A 15,440-nucleotide genomic window follows, 5' to 3' on the forward strand; every position below is an offset into this window, starting at 1 on the left:
TATTTTTTGCCTTCAAGGTCATAATTGCTTCATTATTAGTAAAGACACTCTGTAAATATGTTTTTTTCTGGTTCTTTTCTATTAAATATTTTAACATTTTAACAATTTCTAGTGAATTACTGTAAATGTGGCTTACAGTTGTGAAGTGTCTTATGGGCAGAGCTTTTACTAAAATGTTTACTTAGTTGGAGCACAGGCAGGCTACATAAATATACTATATTATATTCTGTATGTGATAGGGAAATAACTTGTAACTTTCTGGTTTTCTGTATAATTTCTTATCCATTATGATTTTCTGCCTGTCTGTGTGGTGTAGCAGGTCCATTATGCTTAATAAATGTCTTACATTGCGAGTCAGAAGGGTCCAGAAAATATATAAGCCAATACCACTGACTTACTCATCACAAAATCTCCCGAACCATGAGGACTTGGGACTTGAAATTTGGAATGTAGGTTACACTTGGCCCATAGGTGCTCGCTAACAAACGGTTTTAAAAATTTAGGGGTCCAAGTGTGAAATTTCTTATAGTATTTTAGACCCATTCAGTCCATTTCTTTCTAAAATAAATTTCTTCAGAGTAAATTAAAAATACTTAAATTTTTCTGAAGAGTACAAGTTTTGTTTTGATATTTTCGAGTTTCCACAAAGCATTAATAATTTGCCATTTATTTATCTTTTTAAAATAATTTAGTTATTCCAAGGTATATTAAAGCAAATGTATTTTTTTTGAGGATTTTGATTTTCATACTTTTTTTTTTATTTATTCTTTTTCATACTTTCTTCACGAATTCTTCTATTAAGTTTATACCTCTTTAAATAAACCCGTAAAACTATGACCAAGGAAGAAATGATTTATATTGACAAAATAATGGTTCCCTCACCGAGTGAGGGGATGAGCGGTGACGCCGCGTGCCTATTCTCCTCGCTGGCCTGCGCTGTGCACAGCACTGCCTTTCTGTCCGCTGAGATGCAGGTTGACGTTGTTAGCAACGTCTCTAATAACTGGCGGAGGTTTCAGCCGTACACCATGATGCGGACAGGTGACCCCTACCGCACCAAGCCTCGGTATCACTGGGGCTTTAGTCCAAAACAAGTTTTGATCATCATTGTTTAAGTCTTCTATACTTAAAACAGCTTATATTTGAGTAAACCATTTCAAGCAATAATTAGTAGCCTATTTTGTTTCGTTTATGTGCTAAATCTTGCCTTATGACCTTTACAGGATGTATACTGTCACTCTGTATATTTTACAACACATTTTTCCTGTTGCTATCCCATAGCAAAGCACGGGTATTCATCTAGTCCTTTATATATTAGAATATGGTAGTCATTTTTAAAAAGATAAAGTAAAATTTAGCTATTGCATTTATATTTAGATATGGTAGTGGTTGTTTGCTTTAGACAAATATTTTAAAAAGTAGTGATTTGGAAAATTCCACCATTACAATAGTTTGTGACATTTGTAATTTGACTTGCCCATTAAAGGTAACTCAACAGTAAGTCTGACTAACCAGTTAATGTTTCCAACATATACTGAGGCAAATGTCACAAACCCGACAAAAAGTGATTTACGGACCAACAGAACTGAAAATGTTTGTTGTTATTAAATGTAGCTATCAAGAATATGTGTAAATAAAGATATCCTGAATGATATTGTTATACACCATTGATTTTTTAATTTTAAGTAGTATTTACTTTTACATTACTGACAGAAATATCAGTGAATAAATTTAGTGCTTGGAACATGGTAAGAAAAAGAAGAAAAAAAATCAGGTAATCCATATCATTCTTTATTAACCCACTGCTAAAGTCCCCCTACTTGCTGTCAAATTAAATTCGGCTCTGTTTACTCTTTTTTATTTTTAAATGTACTATATATTATCCTAGATTAGCTTACTTTACTTTTAATTTTTAAACGTATTTCACTTTTTTTCTGAAAAATTACCTTAGAGAAAGTCTGAACATAGACTTTATAAATTTGTAAAATGTTATACAGTCAGTACTATCCACTGCATTGAGTAAGATTTCATTTAACTAGACAGTGTCGTCCCTTATCACCATTCTTATATGTCATTGCTACTATACATACAAGATGGGAGACACCACTGAAGCAACCTCTGAAAAGAATTTAGTGGGTTACGTTGAGGCAATATTTATATTGTCTAAGCAATATGCAGAAGCAATTAAAAAGGCAAATACTGTGATATATTAGGTTACATTTTAAAGATTGTAAAGAGTTGAATATAAATCAATGGACATTATTCTTAGACTATATAATGCACTAGTAAGACCGCATTTGGAGTATTGTGTGCAGTTCTGATCACCACATTACAACAAAAGACATAGCGCACTTGAAGCTGTGCAACCAGATGCCACCCACTACTTAAGGTTGTACTCTGACAGATTCAGAGATTTAAATCTGTTTACTCCTGAGCAGAGGAGACTGCATGGGGAAAAATAAGGGGAAGTGTATTAAAAACTGAAGCCAGGAAGCTTCTTTATGCAAAGAGTATAAGGAACAAACAAACGAGACATGTAGTTGAATCAGAAACACTGACAGCCTTTAAGACATATCTGAATGTGATACTGGGACAGCTTAGATATTAGTTAAACAAATGGGCTTGATGGACTGAATGGTCTCGATTCATTTGTCAAAATTCTTATGTTCTGAGTATTAGCTTACGTTTTATCAGTTATCTCTAGTTCACATATTTAGTCATTTCGATTACACAAACAATTAAAAAAACTTTTCACATTTAATTTTAGGAATCTAATGGGAAGTGTTAAACAAGACATTATTATCTAGTCAGGACTGTATCTTCAGTTAAATTTCAGATAATCAGTAGAAAGCAGCTACTGATAAAATATACTCAAAAATTTGTGCAAAACATAGCCCAATTTTGGAAATACAATCAGCCCTAACTCCACAGTGCTATTCAGAGTACTACTGGATAGGTCTTTACTGTGTAATAAACTATTTTTCTAGCAAATTATTCTTTATAATTAAAGAATATTTGCTATATGTTGTTTTACATGTATTTTCAGCACCTTCCCTCTGTATTTCCATGTGTGAACGTCTCTTAGCTGGTGCACCCCCTCTCTCGACCGTATTCCCATAAAACCTGCTTCTCACACTATGTTGTTATTTTCATGGCACCCTTCTCACGTCCTGTGTGGTTTTATACTAAACTACCTTGGAAGAGGACTCTCTCAGCAAGTCTTATATGCCTTTACTCCTCCTTGTGCGTCTCACATTCACACTTCCTTTTTTGTTGCATAACCAAAGCCAAACTAACCAATCAGATTGCTCAGAAGGGACTAGACACAGAGACCTTAGAGTTTTATTACATCATTTTTTTGTTTGTTCTTTATTTCACCTTTATACAAGTTCTTGTATTAGAAATTTGATAGTTTTTGCATACACCTTGGGGTCAGAGCACAGAGTCAGCAATTGTACAGCGCCCCTGGAGCAACTGCAGGTTAAGGGCCTTACTCAAGGGCCCAGCAGAATAGGATCATTTTTAGCAGTAATGGGGATTTCAACTGGCAACCTTCCAGATACCAGCGCAGATCCTTACCCTCAGAGACACCACTCCGTCATTTTTATACTTTTTTTGTTATACACTGTATATTGTAAGTTATAAAAATCAGCTTTAAAAGGAACTGTCCAAAACTTAAGAGTATGGCAGACATTTATTAAATGTCACATTTAAATAGCATTGTGGATCTTTTAACCTTTAGGATGCCTCAGTACCTGTGACTGGTTACCTCAAATTCATTTTCTACTCTCTGGGATGGATGGTGGAGGGGATAACGGATGTGAGTTGAATCCACTATATCTCCAACTGTTCTGTAATGTATTTATTACAAAATAACGCATAAAACAATATGTAAAAAGAAAAAAAACAAAGGAAATTACCAAATTTGAAAAGTTTAAAATTTTCATAGTGTCACGAATCTCTCTGTTACAAACCAAGTATTCAATATATACTGGGTGAATCAGTGCAGTATTTTAAATGTAAACTGAAAAGATGTTTAATAACTGATCCTGTCAATTTTTAATAAATTAACTCTTATTTACTTCAGGATATATACAAAATAATGAATATCACACAAAAAATAAAAAAACAAAAAAGGTCACATAATTAAAGTATGTAACCTTGCACGCTAATATGATCTGCTTTTATTTAATGTTAAGGGGCCACTGCTCATGTTAGGGTGAAAGAAAAATTAAAATAAAAATGAGCCCATGTTTCAAATGTTTAATTGATGTATCTTCAAGACTTTATAGCTTTAACGTCCTGTTTCTGTATCTGTGTTCAGATTAGACATGTCTCTATATTGCTTCTCCTCTCATACAGGGATCATCATATAAAGAATATTGTGGGTTTTGTCCATTACGATCGAGAATGCATGTACACAGACACAGCCGAGTCTATATGTAGCTTTTAAGTTCAGTGTGCAGGTCAGTGGCTGTATGTAGAAGTCTCGTCCCAAACCTCGACTGACCATCACTTCGTCACAGGGCACACTTACACAAACAACATCTTCAACCAATTACACTGGACCTCCACATCTAAGAAATGTGTAAGTAAAACCCACACTGATGGGGGAAAACATGTAAACGCCATACAGGCTGTGACCACACTCGAGTATGTGGTGTATGCCCCAAAATTCCATTATCATAGTTTTGGTTTTTTTTTAAGGCACAGACTGTAACGGCTTTCATGTGTTCACATTAACACATTTGTCAGGAAGATAGAACTGTATTTTTCCAAATTGATAATTTAAAGAAGCTCAAGAAATATTAAACAAACAAACAACCACCTCCCCTTAAACACTAACACACAAATATGAAAAAGAAGTGTGGTTGGGGGGTCGGGACTTCTGACTTGGCAGTGTCAGTCTGGGTTTACCTGACTTTTCGTTTCAGTTTTGCTGAAGGCCTTTTTATGTAATCATTTGAAACTTCAGCATGCTTAGCCAACGCACAAAAATAACTTGTTTTGTCAAAAATGTACTCTATAAAATATGCAGGTAGAATAGAGTCAATTCAAAAAGTTTACAGCATTAAATGATAGATACCACGGTCTAACTTTAACCTTTTTAGCTAATAGTATTACTCAGTAAAATCACGACGCTTGTCCCATCTTGCATCTCATAATACTATATGCATGAAAAAGACAACCTTTGGGAGACACAGCTGTCGAAACAGCTCTCTTTATCAGAGCAACAGTGAAACTAAACGAGCAGCTCCTAACATCTTATCACGTCCATTAAGCAAAGCCAAACGGCTGCAATCAGAATCAGAAGGTGCCAGGTGAGTCGCTCGTTACCCTTAGTAACCACAGCGCAGCTATTAGCTATTTTCTTGTAGAGCAAACCGTTTCAACATAGCAAGACCACACAAAATGACGTTTCTCTTAAAGACGATTACACTATATATCACAAAACATTTAATAAATGTCACTAGAAATAAACTCTTATTAGCAGTTCAAGGCAAAAAGGCAAACGATATACCTGCACAGTTTCCTCCTGTTTAAACTTCCTCCGCTGTCTGTTTTGAAGTGGAAACCAATCACCGATTGTCTTGAGCCCAATGGTTGTGCTAAATTATTAAGTCCGACTGGAAACAACCACACCACACCACACTCCCTTTCTAGGGACAACAGTTTCTATGGTAACAACTATTTTATTAGACACATTCAAAAATATTTTACATGAAAAGACAATGTTTTAATTAAAGTACATCACAATAAACATTAAAGTTAATCCACGTCACATTCTAGTGGAATGGACAGGAATGAACGGATGGCTGTTTAGCTTGTCCGCTCACCATGCCTCTTTCCATTTCAAGAAGTAACTCGTTACGTTAGGGTACCTATCTGTCTCCCCTTTTTAACATTCCTATTCGTTCGCCACCATAAGAATTTAAACGACGCGTTCTTCCCAGGTGCAGATGATGTCCATAAACTCCATCGGTTTTCTTATTAGATACTGAGATTTGCGTGTTCGATCACCTGCATATTCAAGCGCTGTTTGGACGCCCCTCTGTCGCGCTCTCTCTGTCTCAAAGTGGCATTTCCAATGCAGACTTTGGCGATCACGGTAACTTCATGATGTTCCCGAACCATCTCACAGCAGTTCCACTGATAGTGTTTCTCTGCCTTACTCTGTAGTACTAGGATGTTGTAAATAACTCTCCTTCCATTGATTTTACCCAGCAAAACAACACTTTTAATGCCTCCAACTCAGATGATATGTCACAAACATGGTACTTGTCTGTATCTCGTTTAGTAAATGTTATTTCACCTGTTCTCGCTTTAATATTCCTTTGTTACTTTATCAGTCCAGGAAATTTTTACCTTTCTTTAAAAGAATAGAAAATCTAACATACCGTCTATTGTTTTGCACACAGTTTGCAACCGTACAAGACAGACCAAACTCCACACCTTTAAATGTTCATCTTTATTTTCATTGTTTTGTTTGTTTGTTTTTTTATCTTTGGGTAGTCACAACTGGACTCAAGTTTGTTTCTTATTTCAAACAACTATACAGGGTTCGACGTTTGCTGCCCCAAACCTTTATGCTGTATTGTCTATTTACTTATACCAGGGGTTCTCAATCACAGTCCTGGTGGGCCACAGTGGCTGCAGGTTTTTATTCCAACTAGTTTCCTGATTAGAAAGCAGTCCATGCTGATAATGAAACTTGATATTGAACTATTTGGCTTGTTAATGCTTGCATTCTTTTAATTGCACTGTAGTTTCCTTTTGTGAGAACATTATCCATGTGTTTTGTGGACCAGAATAGATTTAAACTTAATGGTTCTTCCAGTTCCCCTCTCATTCATTTCTAAACATTTTTTATCACAGATACTTCATGGTAAGCACGTTAGCTGGAGAGATGATAAAATCTAAAATAGGCAATTAAGGGTTCTGAATGGTAACAGGCAAGAGAACTAAAATTAAGCCCCAAAAACGTATTGCTTTAGTAGTAAATAAAAGGGTTCTAATTAAGAAATTGGTAAAAGTGAAAACCTGCAGCCATAGCAGACCTCCAGGACTGTAATTGAGGACCTCTGATCTACAAAGTAACTAAAATTTGTCTTTGATGAATAAAGGCATAGAGTTAAACATCAACTTTCATTATCAGCAAGGACTGAGTTCCAATTAGGTCACTGGCTGGAATGAAAACCTGCAGCCACTGCAGCCCTCCAGGACCATGACTGAGGACCCCTGACTTAGGCCATGAAAAAGCATACACCCAAAAACACACTGTTTGCTTCCTAAACTGAAAGCATGCTGTATGATTTGAATTATGTTGAAGTAAACTCAAGAATTTCTTTTAAGTGTGCTTTGAAGTATGCCGAATAAACAAAAACATGGCCTCATTTTGTTGATCACTGAGTAGTGTAGTAAAGGTACGCCATACTTAACATTATTAATGTTGTCTGAGAATACTAAAGAAAATAAGCCTGAAACCTAACATTGTAGTAACTCCTTAAAATATAAGACTAACTGAAGATTACATTTTTCTAAAACACTCCCATGTACAAAGACAAATAGGCTGACTTTCAAATGCATATGCAGCTGTATACCAAGTATAAGGGAAACAGGAATTCATCACAGGAGAGAACAAATCCAGCTATATGCCCAACTCCATATTATGTACAGCTGCAGTGGACTAGCCTCCTTTTATCCATTGACTTACAGTATTTTCTAAACCCATTTCTCCATGCCAGTTTTAATCTCCCATACCTCACTGTTCTTTTTCTGAACCAGTTTAATCCAGTTAAAGTTCACCTATTCTAGCAGCATACAGTGCAATGTAGAGATCAAACCAAACACCATGCATGCCATCACTGGCTCATGCCAGGCTAAATTAAACACCTAAATCATCTTAGTACACTTGATGAGAAAATTGGATATGCTCATATAGACACCGGGGAAACGTAGTAACTGGAAATTAAATCCTCTCCTGGAGATATGAAATAGATGTACTAACTACTGCACCTCCAGGCTGCCTTTAATCTTTCATTTTATATGAAATCTTTTTTATAACAATATAGCATAACACACACTGCTCTTCAAACTCTCTTATGTTGCATACAATAACCCTGGAGCAAAATCTGTGCTTTCTTACAACCAAGGGCTTAATCAGACTTCTGCATTGAAACTAAGCAATCACATTAAAAAGACTTTCATTTTAATATTTGATACATTTCATAACAAATTACAAATGCTCACTATAGGATTGCCTGAGAAGAGCAGAAAATGCCCCAGTAGCACAGTTCTGAAACAGTAGAGGGAAACTGTCACAGATGAACAAGTTTTCAAGATAATAAAAACTGCTACTCCAACCTCACCCTGAGGAAACACATTGTCACAGATTTATGATAACCTCTTGGGCATAGAAAAGTATTAACATAAAGTCTGTTATTGTTTTGCCTACGAAGCACAAGTAGAGTGAAAACATGCTCACAAATTTCAATACTTGTGCACAACTTATCTTGAGTGCTACCAGTGAAAAAACAAAGAATGAGAGATGGCAAGATGCAGAAATCAATATGATCATGTGTAATGGCATACAATGTCCAAGATGTGCTCCACTGAGTGGGGACATATCCATGCTAAAATTAACTACAGAATAAATACCTTTCAGATAAATATTTGCGGATTTCCAAGTCACTCGTGAAAAGGGCCAAAATTAATCAGCAGAAACCTTACCTTTGTGTTTGTAAATGCTGTAGCACATATGCATAGTTGCAAAATTGTTAGTGGGGCATCACTTATATCAAAGTCTCCCAATAATGATCAATCAAGTGAGGCAAACTCAAACTCCATCCCCTGGTATTCTAAAATATTAAAATGAAAAATTAAGCCCACAGATAAGGTGTAGGTGAAGTACTTCACTTTAAAACAAAATTGTTTGACAATGCAGAACAATGTTCTAAGTTGTAAAACTTTTATGCACATAAAGGGGAAGTGGCTGAAAGTCCACATTCCTGTTATCACAGGGTAGCTGCATTTTGAAAAAATAGTTACCTTTGCAAATGATGACAATATCATTTGAGCAGAAGTCGCTTAATTTGTCATTACATTTGATAAATCATCCCCTCCATGTCTAGTGAGTACACAATGCAAACCAATAAGAGAAACTAAATAGAAAACACAGAAGTAACAACAAAACAAAACAAATTACTACAACAATTCAAAAAGCAATATGACAGGACAGGGATATGAAAGAAGATCAGCAGAACCTCTAACAAGACTATGTTCTGCTAAAATAATGAGTCTTTAACCTTGATTTGAATGCTGAAACCAATGAGGCCTCTCCTGTGTGGTAGGTAGATACTTTCAGAGACTGAGTGACCTGTTCAGTTTAATTCATTGTTGGAATTTTAAGGAGGCTTGCATCTTCATATTGCAATTTATGTTCTGGAGTGTACAAAGTATGAAGTTCTGCAAGTAAGAACTCAATCATTTATGATTTTATGTATGAGAAAAAGAGCTTTAAAATCAGCTCTGAAGTAATAATATAATTCACCCACTGTTCTTACATAAAAGTAGTAGTCAATTCATGATGTAATTATCATTTCATTTAAAGGGGACAGCTGATTGTCCTCAACATACAAATGGAAGTTAATGAAATACTGTAAATAAATGTCCATGTTATGAATATTCACTCAGTATGAAATTGAGATTGACATTAACAACAGGGTTTTGTGTGAATAGTATATATACAGTATATGTTTATTCCAGAAATTCATTATTCAAGATGTCAAAAATAAGCTCACTTTTATCATTTTATAAAGGGCTTAAAACAGTAAATAGTGCAGAAATGAAATTACTGGGTACGTGTATTCATTCAAGCCCTATTCATTCAAAGATGTATTACTGCCATCTAATGGTCATTATTGGGAGCAGCAATGAGTTGTTTTTTTTGTTTGTTTTTAACATTTCACTCATTCTCCATTTTGAGTTCATTCACAAATAGAACAAGCTGCAATGTGAAAGTACTTATTTTAAACACTGGAGGCAACAAAATGATTATCAGTAAAAGCCACGCATTTCGTTGGAAACTGCATATTGAAGTCGCTTTCACTTGTTAGACACACAAAACTGTGAGTGCAGAAAGACAACCACTGTTGGCATCACATATCCTGTTTTCAACATTAATAGAAGTTAAGAGAACTCTTCTTAGTGCAAGTAAAAGGTGTGAATGAGAAACAACAAATACATGAAGCAAGGTCACAGTTCTCCAGCTCCTTCAGCAGTTTATAAGCAGGCAGCACAGCTCCCAGATTAAGAACCTAAGCAAAAACAGCTTGCACATCGACACCCCCTACCAAAATTAAATTAAAAATAGTGAAAAAAAATTGTTACGGTTGAGGTACTAAAATAAAAGACAGATGTAGATGCAAACCTGTATGTACTGCAAGTGAAAAGGGACATTATTGCTTTCTCTGCAGAAGCCACTCTTATGAAAGCAGCCAAGATACAGTGAATAAGCCCCATAATGTAATCGAACAGCTCACTTCTACACTGTGTACATAAGCATGTCTCTCTGGTGCAGAACCACCATTTCACATGTGGCTTATCAAATAATGATGAGGCCTAGGCTACTGAAGTTAGATGATCTTTCTTAAAGTTACTGGGTGTGCAAGTCACCTTCATGAAATGTCAAAATACATAAGTAAAGTGTAGGACAGATTTCAAAATTTAATGCTTTAATGGCCTGGGCCTTATTTCCTTGTATAAATACTAAAGTGTGCATTATGATCTCAAATGCTGTTGCTTAAGGTTCCAAGGATAAATAAAACTACTGTGGGAGGCTACATCTTTAACCACAAGGCCAAAAAGCTGTGAGATTAACTGTCTAATTGTTTAGTGGGTGCCCCTTTCAGTTTCAGCATTTAAGTCCAAACTGAAGAGTCACTAGTCTAATATATCCTAATTAAAGCTTCCAATTAGGCCATTCATATTGCAACTCTGTTTGTTAGCAATTTGCTCAAACATAAACGTTTGGCAAAGATCATGAATAGTTACTGGCTTTGCATTATTCTTTTCCTGTTTTGTGAGGAATTGGTCTAGAGTTTTGGTACCAGAACAAATTTAGCAAGGCACATTTGGTTTTCACAGAGGGAATCATATGTTGTTATAATATATATAAAACTCACTGTATTAAAAAAAAAAACAAAAAAAAAACCAACAGAACTTTATCCTACACAACACAGTGCTGTAGGTTATCGTTGCTCCTGAGCAAAACCAAAGCCAAGCAGAAATTATATCTGTTAAAAATGTATGCGTTGATACCAGTAAGTGTATGGGCTCACACATACATAAAACCCAGAACACGGCACTGAATATATCCATTCAGTTCAACCGAAGACCATAAATTAAAGCAAAATTGAAACTAAAAGTAAATAATAAACAGGCATAAAATTGCAACATAGCTTAGCTGCTAATAAAGCTACTATAATGATGTTGTTTTTGTACTGTTGCCTTAATATTTAGTTATCAAACACTTTGCTATGGATTAATAAAAGTTGATCCAAGGTTCATGCATGATATTGCAAGGTTAAAACACACATATATGATGGCATATAGAAGAGATATCGGTACTTTTCTATTATTGTGATGCAAGGTTAAGATAAGGTAATGGGTGAGGGGTATGGTAATCTAAATACTATTTTAACATTAGCGACTTAGTCAATTGGGGTTAAAATAAGGGTAAGGGATGGGATAGGAGATACAATAATTAACATAAGGTGCTTAAAAACAATGGGGTTAAGGTCAGAGAATGGGGTGGAAGACAGTGGGGGTGGTGGCCCCACCAATTTTCATCAAGATAATAGAAAAGTACAGAGATATCCTTAACGCCAGAAGGTCAATTAGTCAGCTTAGGCACAAATAGCTAAAGAGGATATTTTTCATACTCTGTATTAGGGATTTTATAATCCAAAGAATTTTAGTGTAAGGAATTGAAAATAGTTAAACTATACATATAATTCTGAACCTAATGTCTAATTACAGTAGTTTAAAATTTGAAAGTTTAATTTTTAGTGTGTTTTTGCATATTGTACTTAAGCACGGGAAGGCTCCAGTAGTTATTTCATGTTTTGTGCTCATGTAGCTGGGTGATGCTTAAATATTGGAGGTGTGCTTTCAAATGTACTGCATGTGTTCTCCTTTGTTATAAGGACTCTTTCTCTCTCTTGCTCAGTCACTCACATGCTGAAAGACAATAACAATGCAAGCATGAAAGAGGCAAATTGCAACTTGCTTCCAAGCCACTTATGGGTTCTGTCTGTTCCTGTTGGTTAAAAAGCAAATAAAGTAGAGAGGAATTTAAACAGTGGCATGTAAAGGGAACCACTTGCTAGAGTGGAAAATGTTAAACCAAATCTGTGAAGCAAAACAATACTTCTAATGTACTTTTCTTATATCTCTACCTGAAATCCAATAAAAATGCTCTCTTACATAAGTAGAATGCAGAGATTTTGAATGCAGTCACATTAAATGCAGATTCACATTACTCTATAAAAGAAAATTAAAGTACTTAAATAACACTAAAACACTTAGAAGCATGACTCTGCTTCATCTCAGCAAGGACCAAAGAGAGAAAGAAACCCATAAGAGCACAAATGCTTTGATTTCAGATGAAATGTTTTAAAAATGCTTCTAATTTTATTTTAAAAGGAGTAAAAGGAAGACAAAAAAACTAACCTGTGCAATCTACCTGTATGCAGATAAAGCAGCCCAGCTGCAAGCCAAGCTATTAATGGTTACTGTATAATAATTAAAGCAGCAATAGCTCACTGACTTTGGCAACTGCTATATATGATGATAAACATTTCTTACTATACTCATATTACTCTGTTCTGAATCCAACAAAGCTCTGGCATGTATTTTCTTAGTGTGCCCATACAACACACTCCAATATCATAGCCTCAAGCATTCTTTCTACTTCGTTTGTTGTCCGCCTGACTATAACTGCGCTGTTGCTTTTATGCCTAAGTTTTAAAAGGTGTCCGTATGCAAACACTTACTGTAATTAGAAGTTTTCTTTGCGCACACAAAATGAAGAAGGACCGACATGTAAGGGTTATGAAATCCATTTAACCTGGTCTATCATAGGTCCCTTTGATAGTTATAATACTTCATTCAGTTGTGCACTTTTAATTTATAGTGTAGGTATGAAATGTGACAATGAAGCTATATTGAATCCTTGTTTTCTCTGTAATGTACTTTGTGTTGAGTGGATGAGTGAGGTGTTAACTGTTCTTTACTTTTAGTTTCCTAATTTTCCATACAGAAGTCAACATGATTTGAGTACAGGCAGCATGTGGCCACTGGATATCTACATTCTGTCTATCTGTCATTGAGATAAATAAGTATTTGATCCCCCACAACCCAGCCAGTAATTCTATGTCTGTGCTTTCTACCACTACTACCATAGACACAGAATTACTAGACGCCTCATGACCAACAGCATCGTACATCAACGTCGCCGCCATATTGCGAGTGGCACTGCTGTGGAGTGAAGTAATGAATAAAGATGCCTCACGCATGTGCTGCTTGGGATTGTACAAACCGCAGTACGCTCCAAACCAGATCACAGAGATTACATTTCATAGGTAAAGCTGAACAATTGTTTTGGTTATATTTGGCCATTAGAAAATCCTGTTTTATAATCTTAACTTTAGCTACGCCAGGCTAAGCTAGCAAAGCTGTGCATTTATGTGCTTAAGTGAGCCTCCAAACAACGTTTTGGCTAAACGTATTTAGTCACTAACTATGTAGATTGTTGTTAGCTGTTAACATTTCTCAAACTTTGAAAGTTTCCCAAAGAAACCACCTCAGGAAACAGTGGGAGGTAATCCTTAGACGGGATTTTGAGAAAGCTGTCCTGTGATGTGTGCCGTGCTAGTTTGGTAACAGATGCTGTACCGGCATCATATGATCAAAGCTACCACTTGCTCACATTAAAAAAACAAAGTGAAGTTTGATGATTCCTTCTGAGGGTACAGTCAAGGTGGTCAAAGTAGCTGAGCATGTTATCCGACAGTCGACATTAGGGCAAGCTGTCAGTGTATCTTTGATCAATCAGTTTGTTCGGGCTGAGATTGGTTCAGATGATGTGTTTTTTCTCAAGGAGCACATTGAGGAAACAGTTTGAAATTGACAACCATCGTTTTATGCTCATGTCTTTAGTTGTGTCTGTCCTCCACATACTAAGGCTGCACCATATTGCCAGAATGAATACTCTCAAATTACAGAGTGGCAACACACGGAAAAATCTATGTAAGACAGTTCTGTTTCCTGGATTTTAGATCCTATGCTGTATATATTTAAGTAACCACATTGTGTGTGTGTGTGCACGCGTGTGTGTGTGTGGGTGAGAGAGAGAGATTAATTGAGGAATGAGTGAAATGTTTTCAGAAATTATTAAGCCAATTTGTATACAATAAAATTGTTTATTTTTGTCATTGAGTGTATCATTTCACTGTTAAAAGAAAGACAAAGATAACTGGCAGCAACAGTGCAAAATTCACAATTGGTATGCCAGTTTGAAAAGATACGTTTTGAGGGTAGTTTTAAAATGTGATATTGAATTGAGCTGATGCATATGAGAGGGAAGAGAATTCCAGACTTGAGGAGCACTATGAGAGACGCTCGAGCTCCCATAGAACTGAGTTTGATGTGCGGTACAGAAAGTAGAGCTGCAGATGAGGATCTGAGTGAGCGAGAGGGAGTGTAAGTCTGTTGGAGATCAGTGAGGTTGTGGAGAGCTTTAAATGTTAAGAGCAGTATTTTGTATTGTATTTTGTAGTTAACAGGAAGCCAGTGAAGTTGAGAGAGAATAGGTGTAATATGTTTAGTGGATTTAGAACAGCAGGTTATTATCCTGGCAGCAGAATTTTGAAGAAGTTGTAAGAGATGGATAAGTTTTTGTGGGATGCCAGATAGAATAGCATTACAGTAATATATACGTGAGGTGACTTGGGCATTAACCAATACTTCAGTACTGTGCTGCATAAGAACAGGACAAAGTCTAGAAATGTTTCGGAGATGGTGAAGGCAGTCCGAGAAATGTTACTTATATGGCAGGAATTATTTAATAATAATAATTATTATTATTTAATAATTGTCATTATTAGTGTATAAATGGATATAAATAATTGCATTTAAACGATTTGCCAAAATCTTTTGTGTGTAAATGATACTGTTTTAAACGTCATTATTTTTTCATCAGAAAACCCGGTTTCCACATTTACCTGTATTAGTTTAAATGGCACTTTTGCCAATCGCAGTATAGCGTACACGCTGACGTACCGTGTCGACTGGGCAACACAGTGAACGCGGCGTCTATCTATATACAGTATGTCTATGGTAGAAAGTGTCCTATTTTTTGGCGGAACTCAGTATTTTTC

The 15,440-nt window shown here is 35.8% G+C and overlaps 1 protein-coding gene across 1 annotated transcript in view; it reads right to left on the reverse strand.

The window, feature by feature from the left end:
* sclt1 (sodium channel and clathrin linker 1) overlaps positions 1-5,627 on the reverse strand; it is an 84,928-nt gene extending 79,301 nt beyond the window's left edge. Inside the window, exon 1 of the mRNA XM_028801675.2 lies at positions 5,522-5,627. The gene's annotated coding sequence lies outside the window, so the exon portion shown is untranslated. The remainder of the gene's footprint in view (positions 1-5,521) is intronic.
* Positions 5,628-15,440: the final 9,813 nt, after the last annotated feature.

The sequence above is a fragment of the Erpetoichthys calabaricus genome, chromosome 5 (assembly GCF_900747795.2).
Source record: "Erpetoichthys calabaricus chromosome 5, fErpCal1.3, whole genome shotgun sequence".
Lineage (NCBI taxonomy): Eukaryota > Metazoa > Chordata > Cladistia > Polypteriformes > Polypteridae > Erpetoichthys > Erpetoichthys calabaricus.